We start from the raw sequence: 12307 nt of genomic DNA, 5'->3' as shown, positions 1-12307 counted from the left end.
TCAAGACAGAGGGCGAGAAGGGCCAGATGTTCGACGTAAAAACTGGTGTTCGCCAAGGTAATGTATGGTCGCCTATTCTCTTTGGCCTTGTGATAAACTATGTGTTGGCTAATTCAGTTCAAGGAGGAATCGACAGTGGACGCTGTGTTGCTGATCTTGACTTCGCCGATGATGTTGCCCTATTGGGCGTCTCTGATTCCGAAGTCCAAGCAAATCTACATAAAATTGAATCTTTAGCCGAGGCTGTTGGCCTAATGATCAATGTTGGGAAGACAAAGAATATGGGTGTTAAATGCGAAAAACCCGGAGCCAGTGTACCCATTGCCCAAAGGAACGTGGAAGTTCTTACAGGAAACCGCAAAGGCCGTTTTGGGACTCTCATTGAGGCCGAAAACGAATCCCGACTACTCATTGGCAGAGAGGTGCTGGTGGGCAAGAAGAAGAATGCGGGCTGGTTCGAGACACTAGCTGGTGAGAAACTGAGACTGAAGAGTTCAGCAGAGGCTGAGCTTGTGAAAGTTAGCACCGACGAGAGGTCAGTGGTTGCTGATCTAGTGTCTACGGCGAATAAAAGATCATCAGCGGTCTCTGATGACGATAGTTGTGTATGTTCAGGTTGTAAACGTTGCTTCGACACTGCAAGAGGCTGCAAAGTGCATGAAGCCAGATTCTGCAAGTCTAAGAATTCGAAGAGGGTCGAAGACAGCGCGTCAAAGTTTGTTGGGCTAGAGAAAAGCCTCACTTGTCAGAAGTGCACCAGGAAATTCGCAACTGTGAAAGGCCGACGAATTCACGAGTCACGATACTGCGGCAGAGAAAAGGCTGGAAGATCTCGCATTTTCTCCTGCAATGTCCACGATCGAGATGGAGTGGAGTTCGAAAATGTAGAAGCTTTCAAGTATCTCGGTTCTTTCGTGAGCTTGCAACATGGTGACCTAAAGGAAATCAGTGTCAAGCTGGCCGAAGGGAGACAGCGATTTGCGAGCTTTCAGAAGCTTTGGAAGAGCAAACAACTTAGTATTCCCCTCAAATGCAAGTTATACAGAGCTCTCGTGTTATCAGTGGTCTTATATAGCTCTGAAACGTGGACCATGAATAAATCAACGCAACGGAAACTTGAGAGCTTTCACACCAGTTTTCTGCGAAGGATACTATGTTTTTCATATCCGGAGAGGGTGACAAATGAAGAAGTACTGGCTAGATCACGTATGTCGACACTTTCTTCAATGATCATGATCAAACGGTTGAAATGGTTTGGCTATATCCTGAGGATGAATGACGATCGTCTAGCGCTCCGAGCCTTCACCTGGGAGCCGACAGAAAAATATCGATATGCTAAACGAGCTCCAGGGGGTCAACGCAAGACGTGGATGGATCAACTTGAAGAAGATTGCTCAAGGAACAACATGAGCTACATCACCTTACGACAGAAAGCGAAAAGAGAGTCTAAATCCCGCTTCAACAGTTTTGTCGAACAGCATTTCTTGGATTAAATAAACCTAGATAAGCTCAAACTTATATGCATTTTATTAACTTGTTTGTACTTATTGTCATTGTTCCTTTATTTCTTTATGGAATTTAAGTGTTCAAACAGTAGTAGTAGTAGTAGTAGTAGTAGTAGTAGTAGTAGTAGTAGTAGTAGTAGTAGTAGTAGTAGTAGTAGTAGTAGTAGTAGTAGTATCAGCCGTGCTGTACAGCTCAGAGACTTGGACTCTTTCGAAATTAATGGAGAGAAAACTTTGGTTGTCTTCGGAGAATTCTACGTGTGTCATATCTGGAGAAAGCAACGAACGATGAAATTATGTCAAGATCGCGAATGCCCCAACTATCCACGATGATCATGCTCAAACGGATAAAATGGTACGGTCACATCCAGAGAATGGAACCAGGAAGATTAGCCCGCAGTGCCTTCGATTGGGACCCGCCCGATCAATACGCCCATGCCAGACGCGCTCCTGGGGGGCAACGGAAAACGTGGATGAGTCAAATCGAAGGAGACTGTGTACGAAACAAAGTATCGTTCACCAGATTGCAGGAGAAAGCAGCAACCGGGTCAAAGAATGCCTTCAACAATTTCGTCGTACAGCACTTCACAGAATAACCAAACAAATAACTCTTCTTGTTTTGTTTGTATTTCTATTTGTATTTGTATTTGTTGCCAACCGTGCCTTTATTTCATATTTGGAATTAAAGTGTTGAAACAGTAGTAGTAGTAGTAGTAGTAGTAGTAGTAGTAGTAGTAGTAGTAGTAGTAGTAGTAGTAGTAGTAGTAGTAGTAGTAGTAGTAGTAGTAGTAGTAGTAGTAGTAGTAGTAGTAGTCAGAACACTGAACGTCAGAACACTGAACCAAGCCGGATCTTTAGAGGCTTTGAAAATGGATCGGGCGCAATACAAGTTGGATATTCTGGCAGTGCAGGAGACGAGATTGCAGGAGCAAGAAATTGATCTCGGAGACCACAAGCTCTACTTGTCTGACTCGTGGTTGTCTGGTGTAAAGTCGAGACAAGGAGGAGTGGGCGTTGCTGTAAAGAAGTCATTGATAAACAGCATCGTAGAACAAGTGGCTCTAAGTGAACGTATTTGCTACGTCAAGTTCGCGGCTCGGAGGAGAGCCAATCTAGCTGTTGTTGTCTGCTACGCACCTACGAATGAAGCTAGTCTCCAAGAGAAGGATTTGTTTTGGAGTCAACTTTCAGACCTAGTTTACAGCTTCAAACATAGGGAGCGTATTTGTGTCATCGGTGACCTCAATGCAGAGCCTGGACACCAGTTGAATGACACCATGAGCTGCAGAGGCCCGTTTGGAATGGGTGAAGAAAATGAAAACTCGGAAAATTTGTTATCATTTTACACTTCACACAAATTGCTCGTAGGTGGTACATGGTTCCAGCATCGACAAGTGCATCGGTACACCTACAACCCTCCCGATCCGAGTTGTCGAAAAAAGATGCTGGATCACATTCTGTTTGCAGAGAGATACAGAGGATGTCTGACGAATGTGAGGACCAGAAGAGGGAAAACCACAATTACCGATCATGAACTGGTCATTGCGGAAGTATCTATGAAACTTTTGTCTAAAAAGCCATGTTTCACGCCCAGAATCAGTTCTGCAAAGCTGCAAGATGAAACAACGCGTGACTTATTCACGCAGGAGGTCAAGTTACATCTTGATAAGAGCGGCGATTTCGAGAATACAGAGCAGTCTTGGGACAATTTTCGAAAAGCCCTGAACCAAGCAGCAGTGAAATGCCTCCTTCCGGACAAGCGAGTGAACAAACCTTGGATTTCTCTAGATTCTTTGGAACTTATCCGGAAACGAGCTGATCTACAGTTGAAGAAACACAGCAGCGCGGTGGCGTTGTTAGAGTTCACAAACTGCTGTAAGGAAGTCAGAAAAGCTCTACGTGCAGACAAACGGGCATGGCTTGAACGCAAAGGCCAAGAAGTGCAGAGCTTTGCGGACAGAGGCAACTTGAAGGAGGTTTTTGGTGCATCACAGCAGATTTGCCGCAACTGGAGTCCCCAGTTGACCAAATTAGTTTCAAGCACTGGCGTCAACTTACGGACGAAAGAGGAACGACTTGAACGCTGGACGGAACATTTTAGTCAACTCCTGAATCCCTCAACATCCAGTTGCAGTACGAGATTGGATCCCGAAGAAGCAGCTGAAAGCTTGTCGATTGACCTGAGCCCAATTCGATTTGAAGAAGTGCTTGAAGCTGTCCGCAGGTTGGAGAATGGCAAGGCAAGTGGACCCGATAACATTTCCTGTGAGATGTTGAAAGCACACAAGGGTATTGTCGAGTGGCTCTGGGACATCATAGATAAGTGTTGGTCGACGGAAGTTCTGCCCGATGACTGGAAGGTAGCAGAAATTGTCCCATTATACAAGAGTAAAGGAAAGAGGTCAGAGTGTTCGAACCACCGAGGGATCTCTCTATTGTCAGTACCAGGCAAAGTGTTCGCTTCCGTTATTCTCAATCGATGCAAAGATTCAGTGGATCGCGTCTTAAGAGAAGAGCAGTGCGGCTTCAGAAAAAGCAGAGGATGCGCCGATCAACTCTTTGCCCTGCGTCAAATAATAGAGAAACCAATGGCGTTTCAATTGGATATTAGCTTTTGTTTCATAGACTTTCGAGCGGCATTCGATTCTGTCGATCGTGAGCAGATGTACCAGATAATGAAACACTATGGTCTTCCGCAAAAAGTGATAAACATCATAAGAAACAGCTATGATGGATTCAAATGTCGAGTCAAAGCCGAAGGTGAGAAAGGACGCTTATTTCATGTCAGAACGGGCGCTAGGCAGGGTGATGTGTGGTCCCCAATCCTATTCGGCCTTGTCATCAACTACATTTTGGCTAACTCGGTGCATGGAGGATTAGACATTGGAAGATTGGTGGCTGACTTAGATTTTGCTGATGATGTTGCTCTCGTGGGGGTCTCAGACAGTGAAGTGCAAGAAAACCTACATCGAATCGAGGCCCTTGCGGAAGCCGCTGGTCTGAAGATTAATGTGGCCAAAACAAAGAATATGGGCGTAAAATGCGACAGCCCAAATGTTGTTGCAGTGCCTAGTATGCAACAGAACGTGGAGATACTCACTGGAACACATAAAGGCAAACTAGGACTCCTGGCAGAGACATCTAGCCAGTCACGACTAACCATCAGCACGGAGGTGCTGCTGGGAACGAAAAAGAAAGCGGGCTGGTTCGAAACACAAGATGGCCGGAAGCTAAGATTGAAAAGCTTAGCGGTGGCTAAGCCAGCGTTGGTAGCTTCACAACAACAATCTGCGGTAGCAGATTCAGAGTCGCTAGAAAATGAGAGTCGGTCAGTCTTTAGGATGTCAGAATTTTCAGCGGCAATTCAGTACAGTTACCGGACGCAAAGTGCACCAAACAAGATTCTGCAAAGCCGGTTTGTCAAAGAATGTCGTCGACAAGTCAAAGTTCGAGCAACGAGAGGCGAGCCTTACCTGTGACAAGTGTGAAAGAAAGTTCAAAACAGTCAATGGCCGAAAAGTTCACCAATCGAGATACTGTGGCAAACCTAAAGCAGTTGCCACACGCGTGTTTTCCTGCAAAGTACAAGATGTTCTCGGAAACGAGTTTGAAAACATAGAAGCGTTCAAGTATCTCGGATCATATGTCAGCCTCAAGCATGGAGACCTGCAGGAAGTCAATTGTAAACTTGCAGAAGGTAGACAACGGTTTGCTAACTTCCAAAATCTCTGGAAGAGCAAGCAGCTCAGCGTGCACCTCAAGTGCAATTTGTACAAAGCACTCGTTTTATCAGCCGTGCTGTACAGCTCAGAGACTTGGACTCTTTCGAAATTAATGGAGAGAAAACTTGAGAGTTTCCACTGTGGTTGTCTTCGGAGAATTCTACGTGTGTCATATCTGGAGAAAGCAACGAACGAAGAAATTATGTCAAGATCAAGAATGCCCCAACTATCCAAGATGATCATGCTCAAACGGATAAAATGGTACGGACACATCCAGAGAATGGAACCAGGAAGATTAGCCCGCAGTGCCTTCGATTGGGACCCGCCCGATCAATACGTCCATGCTAGACGCGCTCCTGGAGGGCAACGGAAAACGTGGATGGGTCAAATTGAAGGAGACTGTGTACGAAACAAAGTATCGTTCACCAGATTGCAGGAGAAAGCAGCAACCGGGTCAAAGAATGCCTTCAACAATTTCGTCGTACAGCACTTCACAGAATAACCAAACAAATAACTCTTCTTGTTTTGTTTGTATTTGTTGCCAACCGTGCCTTTATTTCATATCTGGAATTAAAGTGTTGAAACAGTAGTAGTAGTAGTAGTAGTCGTAGTAGTAGTAGTAGCAGTAGTAGTAGTAGTAGTAGTAGTAGTAGTAGTAGTAGTAGTAGTAGTAATAGTAGTAGTAGTAGTAGTAGTAGTAGTAGTAGTAGTAGTAGTAGTAGTAGTAGTAGTAGTAGTAGTAGTAATAGTAGTAGTAGTAGTAGTAGTAGTAGTAGTAGTAGTAGTAGTTGTAGTAGTAGTAGTGGTAGTAGTAGAAGTAGTAGTAGTAGTAGGAGCAGTAGTAGTAGTAGTAGTAGTAGTAGTAGTAGTAGTAGTAGTAGTAGTAGTAGTAGTAGTAGTAGTAGTAGTAGTAGTGGGGGACAAAATCCAACAACCTCACCTCCACGTGGTGTCCCCTGGGGGTAGGTCATGTGCTGCGGCTCTCCGCTCACATGGTCGAGCTAACGAGGCACTGGTCTTCTAGTTTGTGGCGCAACTAGTCGTATCTCAGCCTTCAAACACCAAAGCAATAAGTACATTCAACCATGGCCCCGAGTCCCGGGTAAGGGGTGCTAAGAATCTCCCGAGGAACCAACTCAGAATTGCAACTTTAAACGTCAGAACACTGACCCAAGCCGGATCTTTAGAGGCTTTGAAAATGGATCTGGTGCAATACAAGTTGGATATTCTGGGAGTGCAGGAGACGAGATTGCAGGAGCAAGAAATTGATCTCGAAGACCACAAGCTCTACCTGTCTGACTCGTGGTTGTCTGGTGTAAAGTCGAGACAAGGAGGAGTGGGCGTTGCTGTAAAGAAGTCATTGATAAACAGCATCGTAGAACAAGTGGCTCTAAGTGAACGTATTTGCTACGTCAAGTTCGCGGCTCGGAGGAGAGCCAATCTAGCTGTTGTTGTCTGCTACGCACCTACGAATGAAGCTAGTCTCCAAGAGAAGGATATGTTTTGGAGTCAACTTTCAGACCTAGTTTCCAGCTTCAAACATAGGGAGCGTATTTGTGTCATCGGTGACCTCAATGCAGAGCCTGGACACCAGTTGAATAACACCATGAGCTGCAGAGGCCCGTTTGGAATGGGTGAAGAAAATGAAAACTCGGAAAAGTTGTTATCATTTTGCACTTCACACAAATTGCTCGTAGGTGGTACATGGTTCCAGCATCGACAAGTGCATCGGTACACCTACAACCCTCCCGATCCGAGTTGTCGAAAAAAGATGCTGGATCACATTCTGTTTGCAGAGAGATACAGAGGATGTCTGACGAATGTGAGGACCAGAAGAGGGAAAACCACAATTACCGATCATGAACTGGTCATTGCGGAAGTATCTATGAAACTTTTGTCTAAAAAGCCATGTTTCACGCCCAGAATCAGTTCTGCAAAGCTGCAAGATGAAACAACGCGTGACTTATTCACGCAGGAGGTCAAGTTACATCTTGATAAGAGCGGCGATTTCGAGAATACAGAGCAGTCTTGGGACAATTTTCGAAAAGCCCTGAACCAAGCAGCAGTGAAATGCCTCCTTCCGGACAAGCGAGTGAACAAACCTTGGATTTCTCCAGATTTTCTGGAACTTATCCGGAAACGAGCTGATCTACAGTTGAAGAAACACAGCAGCGCGGTGGCGTTGTTAGAGTTCACAAACTGCTGTAAGGAAGTCAGAAAAGCTCTATGTGCAGACAAACGGGCATGGCTTGAACGCAAAGGCCAAGAAGTGCAGAGCTTTGCGGACAGAGGCAACTTGAAGGAGGTTTTTGGGGCATCACAGCAGATTTGCCGAAACTGGAGTCCCCAGTTGACCAAATTAGTTTCAAGCACTGGCGTCAACTTACGGACGAAAGAGGAACGACTGGAACGCTGGACGGAACATTTTAGTCAACTCCTGAATCCCTCAACATCCAGTTGCAGTACGAGATTGGATCCCGAAGAAGCAGCTGAAAGCTTGTCGATTGACCTGAGCCCAATTCGATTTGAAGAAGTGCTTGAAGCTGTCCGCAGGTTGAAGAATGGCAAGGCAAGTGGACCCGATAACATTTCCTGTGAGATGTTGAAAGCACACAAGGGTATTGTCGAGTGGCTCTGGGACATCATAGATAAGTGTTGGTCGACGGAAGTTCTGCCCAATGACTGGAAGGTAGCAGAAATTGTCCCATTATACAAGAGTAAAGGAAAGAGGTCAGAGTGTTCGAACCACCGAGGGATCTCTCTATTGTCAGTACCAGGCAAAGTGTTCGCTTCCGTTATTCTCAATCGATGCAAAGATTCAGTGGATCGCGTCTTGAGGGAAGAGCAGTGCGGCTTCAGAAAAAGCAGAGGATGCGCCGATCAACTCTTTGCCCTGCGTCAAATAATAGAGAAATCAATTGCGTTTCAATTGGATATTAGCTTTTGTTTCATAGACTTTCGAGCGGCATTCGATTCTGTCGATCGTGAGCAGATGTACCAGATAATGAAACACTATGGTCTTCCGCAAAAAGTGATAAACATCATAAGAAACAGCTATGATTGATTCAAATGTCGAGTCAAAGCCGAAGGTGAGAAAGGACGCTTATTTGATGTCAGAACGGGCGTTAGGCAGGGTGATGTGTGGTCCTCAATCCTATTCGGCCTTGTCATCAACTACATTTTGGCTAACTCGGTGCATGGAGGATTAGACATTGGGAGATTGGTGGCTGACTTAGATTTTGCTGATGATGTTGCTCTCGTGGGGGTCTCAGACAGTGAGGTGCAAGAAAACCTACATCGAATCGAGGCCCTTGCGGAAGCCGCTGGTCTGAAGATTAATGTGGCCAAAACAAAGAATATGGGCGTAAAATGCGACAGCCCAAATGTTGTTGCAGTGCCTAGTATCCAACAGAACGTGGAGATACTCACTGGAACACATAAAGGCAAACTAGGACTCCTGGCAGAGACATCTAGCCAGTCACGACTAACCATCAGCACGGAGGTGCTGCTGGGAACGAAAAAGAAAGCGGGCTGGTTCGAAACACAAGATGGCCGGAAGCTAAGATTGAAAAGCTTAGCGGTGGCTAAGCCAGCGTTGGTAGCTTCACAACAACAATCTGCGGTAGCAGATTCAGAGTCGCTAGAAAATGAGAGTCGGTCAGTGGTGGCTGACCGAGAGTCTTTAGGATGTCAGAATTGTCAGCGGCAATTCAGTACAGTTACCGGACGCAAAGTGCACCAAACAAGATTCTGCAAAGCCGGTTTGTCAAAGAATGTCGTCGACAAGTCAAATTCGAGCAACTAGAGGCGAGCCTTACCTGTGACAAGTGTGAAAGAAAGTTCAAAACAGTCAATGGCCGAAAAGTTCACCAATCGAGATACTGTGGCAAACCTAAAGCAGTTGCCACACGCGTGTTTTCCTGCAAAGTACAAGATGTTCTCGGAAACGAGTTTGAAAACATAGAAGCGTTCAAGTATCTCGGATCATGTGTCAGCCTCAAGCATGGAGACCTGCAGGAAGTCAATTGCAAACTTGCAGAAGGTAGACAACGGTTTGCTAACTTCCAAAATCTCTGGAAGAGCAAGCAGCTCAGCGTGCACCTCAAGTGCAATTTGTACAAAGCACTCGTTTTATCAGCCGTGCTGTACAGCTCAGAGACTTGGACTCTTTCGAAATTAATGGAGAGAAAACTTGAGAGTTTCCACTGTGGTTGTCTTCGGAGAATTCTACGTGTGTCATATCTGGAGAAAGCAACGAACGAAGAAATTATGTCACGATCACGAATGCCCCAACTATCCACGATGATCATGCTCAAACGGATAAAATGGTACGGACACATCCAGAGAATGGAACCAGGAAGATTAGCCCGCAGTGCCTTCGATTGGGACCCGCCCGATCAATACCTCCATGCTAGACGCGCTCCTGGGGGGCAACGGAAAACGTGGATGAGTCAAATCGAAGGAGACTGTGTACGAAACAAAGTATTGTTCACCAGATTGCAGGAAAAAGCAGCAACCGGGTCAAAGAATGCCTTCAACAATTTCGTCGTACAGCACTTCACAGAATAACCAAACAAATAACTCTTCTTGTTTTGTTTGTATTTGTTGCCAACCGTGCCTTTATTTCATATTTGGAATTAAAGTGTTGAAACAGTAGTAGTAGTAGTAGTGGTGGTGGTGGTGGTGGTGGTGGTGATGATGGTGGTGGTGGTGTTGGTGGTGGTGGTGGTGGTTGTTTACTTGAAATCGCAAATCTTACAAAATTCCACGCGCATGTTTTACTGAAAGTAGAGTGAAGTTGATTTAAATTCAAAACAAGTATCTTTTAAGTTGGTGAGAGTTGGCGCAGTGGAAGAACAAGTGGCTGACATGCAGAAGTTTAGAGGTTCGAGCCCTTGTAAAGACCGTAATCTGTAGTAGGCGGCGCTAACTCTAGCGGTGATATTACTTAATTTCACCGTTTTCCCAGCATTTCGCTGCAAATTTAGGCACGAAATTTTGATTTAGGAAAATAAATTTTCACCATTGGTGTTACATAAATTTCCCTGACCCTTTTATTTGGTCATGTAAATTAAATCGTAAGAAAATTTCATGGCTTTTTGTTTTTTTTTTTAAATTGTGTAGGTCATAAGTTAAAAACTTTCCAGTCTAATCAATTCTGGCTTTTGATCTGTGCTATCATTTTTTGGGGATTTTGCGGCCTGTTGAGCTAAATAATATATTAATTAGAGCTCTCAAAAGCTTACAGCCTTATAAACGTAAGAGCACAAATAATCTTTTTAAACATCATTTGCCACACTTTCGTGTTACTACTTGAGTATGGCTATCTCTAAATTGTAGCTTTAAACTCATCAATCTTTTACAAAGATAATTTGGAGTCGAAAAGGTCTAATTACTTTCCAAAAAATGTTCCGCGTGAAGTTCAAGGCATTTTTTTTGCATGCCGATTACACGAAAATGCAAACGTAGAGCTTAAATTAATTGATGGCATTTTCAACTTAATCAGCCTCTGTTTTGAATCTCCATCTAAATATATTTCACCTATTTTTAAGAGGTCTTCGACAAACTCGTTTAATGATTACCAGAATAATTTTTTCAATGACATTTTTTTGTAACTTTTTTGTGACATTATGTTGCTTAAACGACTTGTATGTTGGCATTCTTTGGCTAATCAATATTTTCTGAAAAGCCTGAAAGATGTCTCTGACGATATTATAAATCCAGTTTAGGCCTTTTTCGAGAGGAATGTTTGTTTCAAGTTTTTGTAAGCTTTGTAAAGTAGCCCCTTAGCTAAACATCTTGTCAAAAATCGCCAAATTAAATTAATTATAGTTGGCATGTTGCCCTATTGAAAAGCATCTGAAGCATAACAAGTTGATTATATTATGGACATTTAGTTAATGGCCATCTTTAAATAGTTTGTTTCTTAAAGTTATGATTGTATAGTTCACCAGAGTTTTTGATGAAGTTTTTACAATTAATTGAATAAAAAATCTCAGCAGTCATCAGGCTATTTTTTTCCATACGAAAAAAAACATGTTACTATTCTGCTGATGATAAAGGAAAATTACGCAACCTTACTGTATTCAGGCATCGATTTTTTAAATCCCAAAGACAACAGGAAACCACCAAATTTCATCTAGATTGAATCAACTTTTGAATATCATTTATGACATAATATATCACAGTTTTTTAAAACTTTTTTGACTCCTGATATTTTCCTCAAGAATTGCGTTAAAATTTTGTTTTTTTATCTTTATTAGTTTTTCAAGCATAGTTCAATTTCTATGATTTACGTGAAAAAGAGTGGTAAAAATTGCAAAAAAAAAAATTTTTGAATGATTTTATCTTACGTTTTATGAATATCTGCGTAACTAATGCGCGAGAAAGGGTTTTATCGATTTGCAGATAGATTCTAGAATAAAAACTTTTAGCTTCTTGTGATCAAGTTCCTTTTAATGCATTTGGACGCCGTATTTTTAATCTAAGTTGAGTTTATGTCCTCGCCTTACAAAGTTCCAAAGAGATTTTTCCGTATGTTTTGCGAAAAAATGCAAAACAGTGTAAACGTTTTTATGATTGCACAATGAAGCTAAGCTTCGATACTTTATCATCTACTCTTGTTATCAGTCATCAAAACATTCAAAAAACAGTTGAGATTAAATCAAGCAGTTTCAGCGAGAGCCTCCTGAGTTTTATATCTAATAACAATCTAGTTAGCATAAAAATTTTTAAGTCTTCTGTAGTTTCTATTTTCCTAAAGTTTCTAAAGTTTCCACAGCATAGAGTTCATAATAATTCTATATCGGAGATGAATTTACATCTTAATTGGTCAGACAGAACAAATTTTAGTATTTATTTTTTTTTCAGCATGCTTTAGCTGATCGAATTGCGTAAAAAAAAACCAAAGAGGGGCTGAGAGGCATCCTCGGTGATCGGTGATTGGTGAAAACTGTCGATTATTGGCGAATTTACTTTTCCGTAAGTTTTTCCAATCATTTGTGGTAAAAACAGGCTCAAAACACTTTAGGTTGCGCTTTTCCACGATCTTGATTTTGTGTTAAAAATTTGCGTTAAAAA

The sequence above is a fragment of the Convolutriloba macropyga genome, chromosome 9, assembly GCF_964194025.1.
Source record: "Convolutriloba macropyga chromosome 9, txConMacr16.3, whole genome shotgun sequence".
Taxonomy (NCBI): Eukaryota; Metazoa; Xenacoelomorpha; order Acoela; family Convolutidae; genus Convolutriloba; species Convolutriloba macropyga.
The sequence above is the reverse complement of the archived record's forward strand: the minus strand, read 5'-3'. Positions refer to the sequence as shown.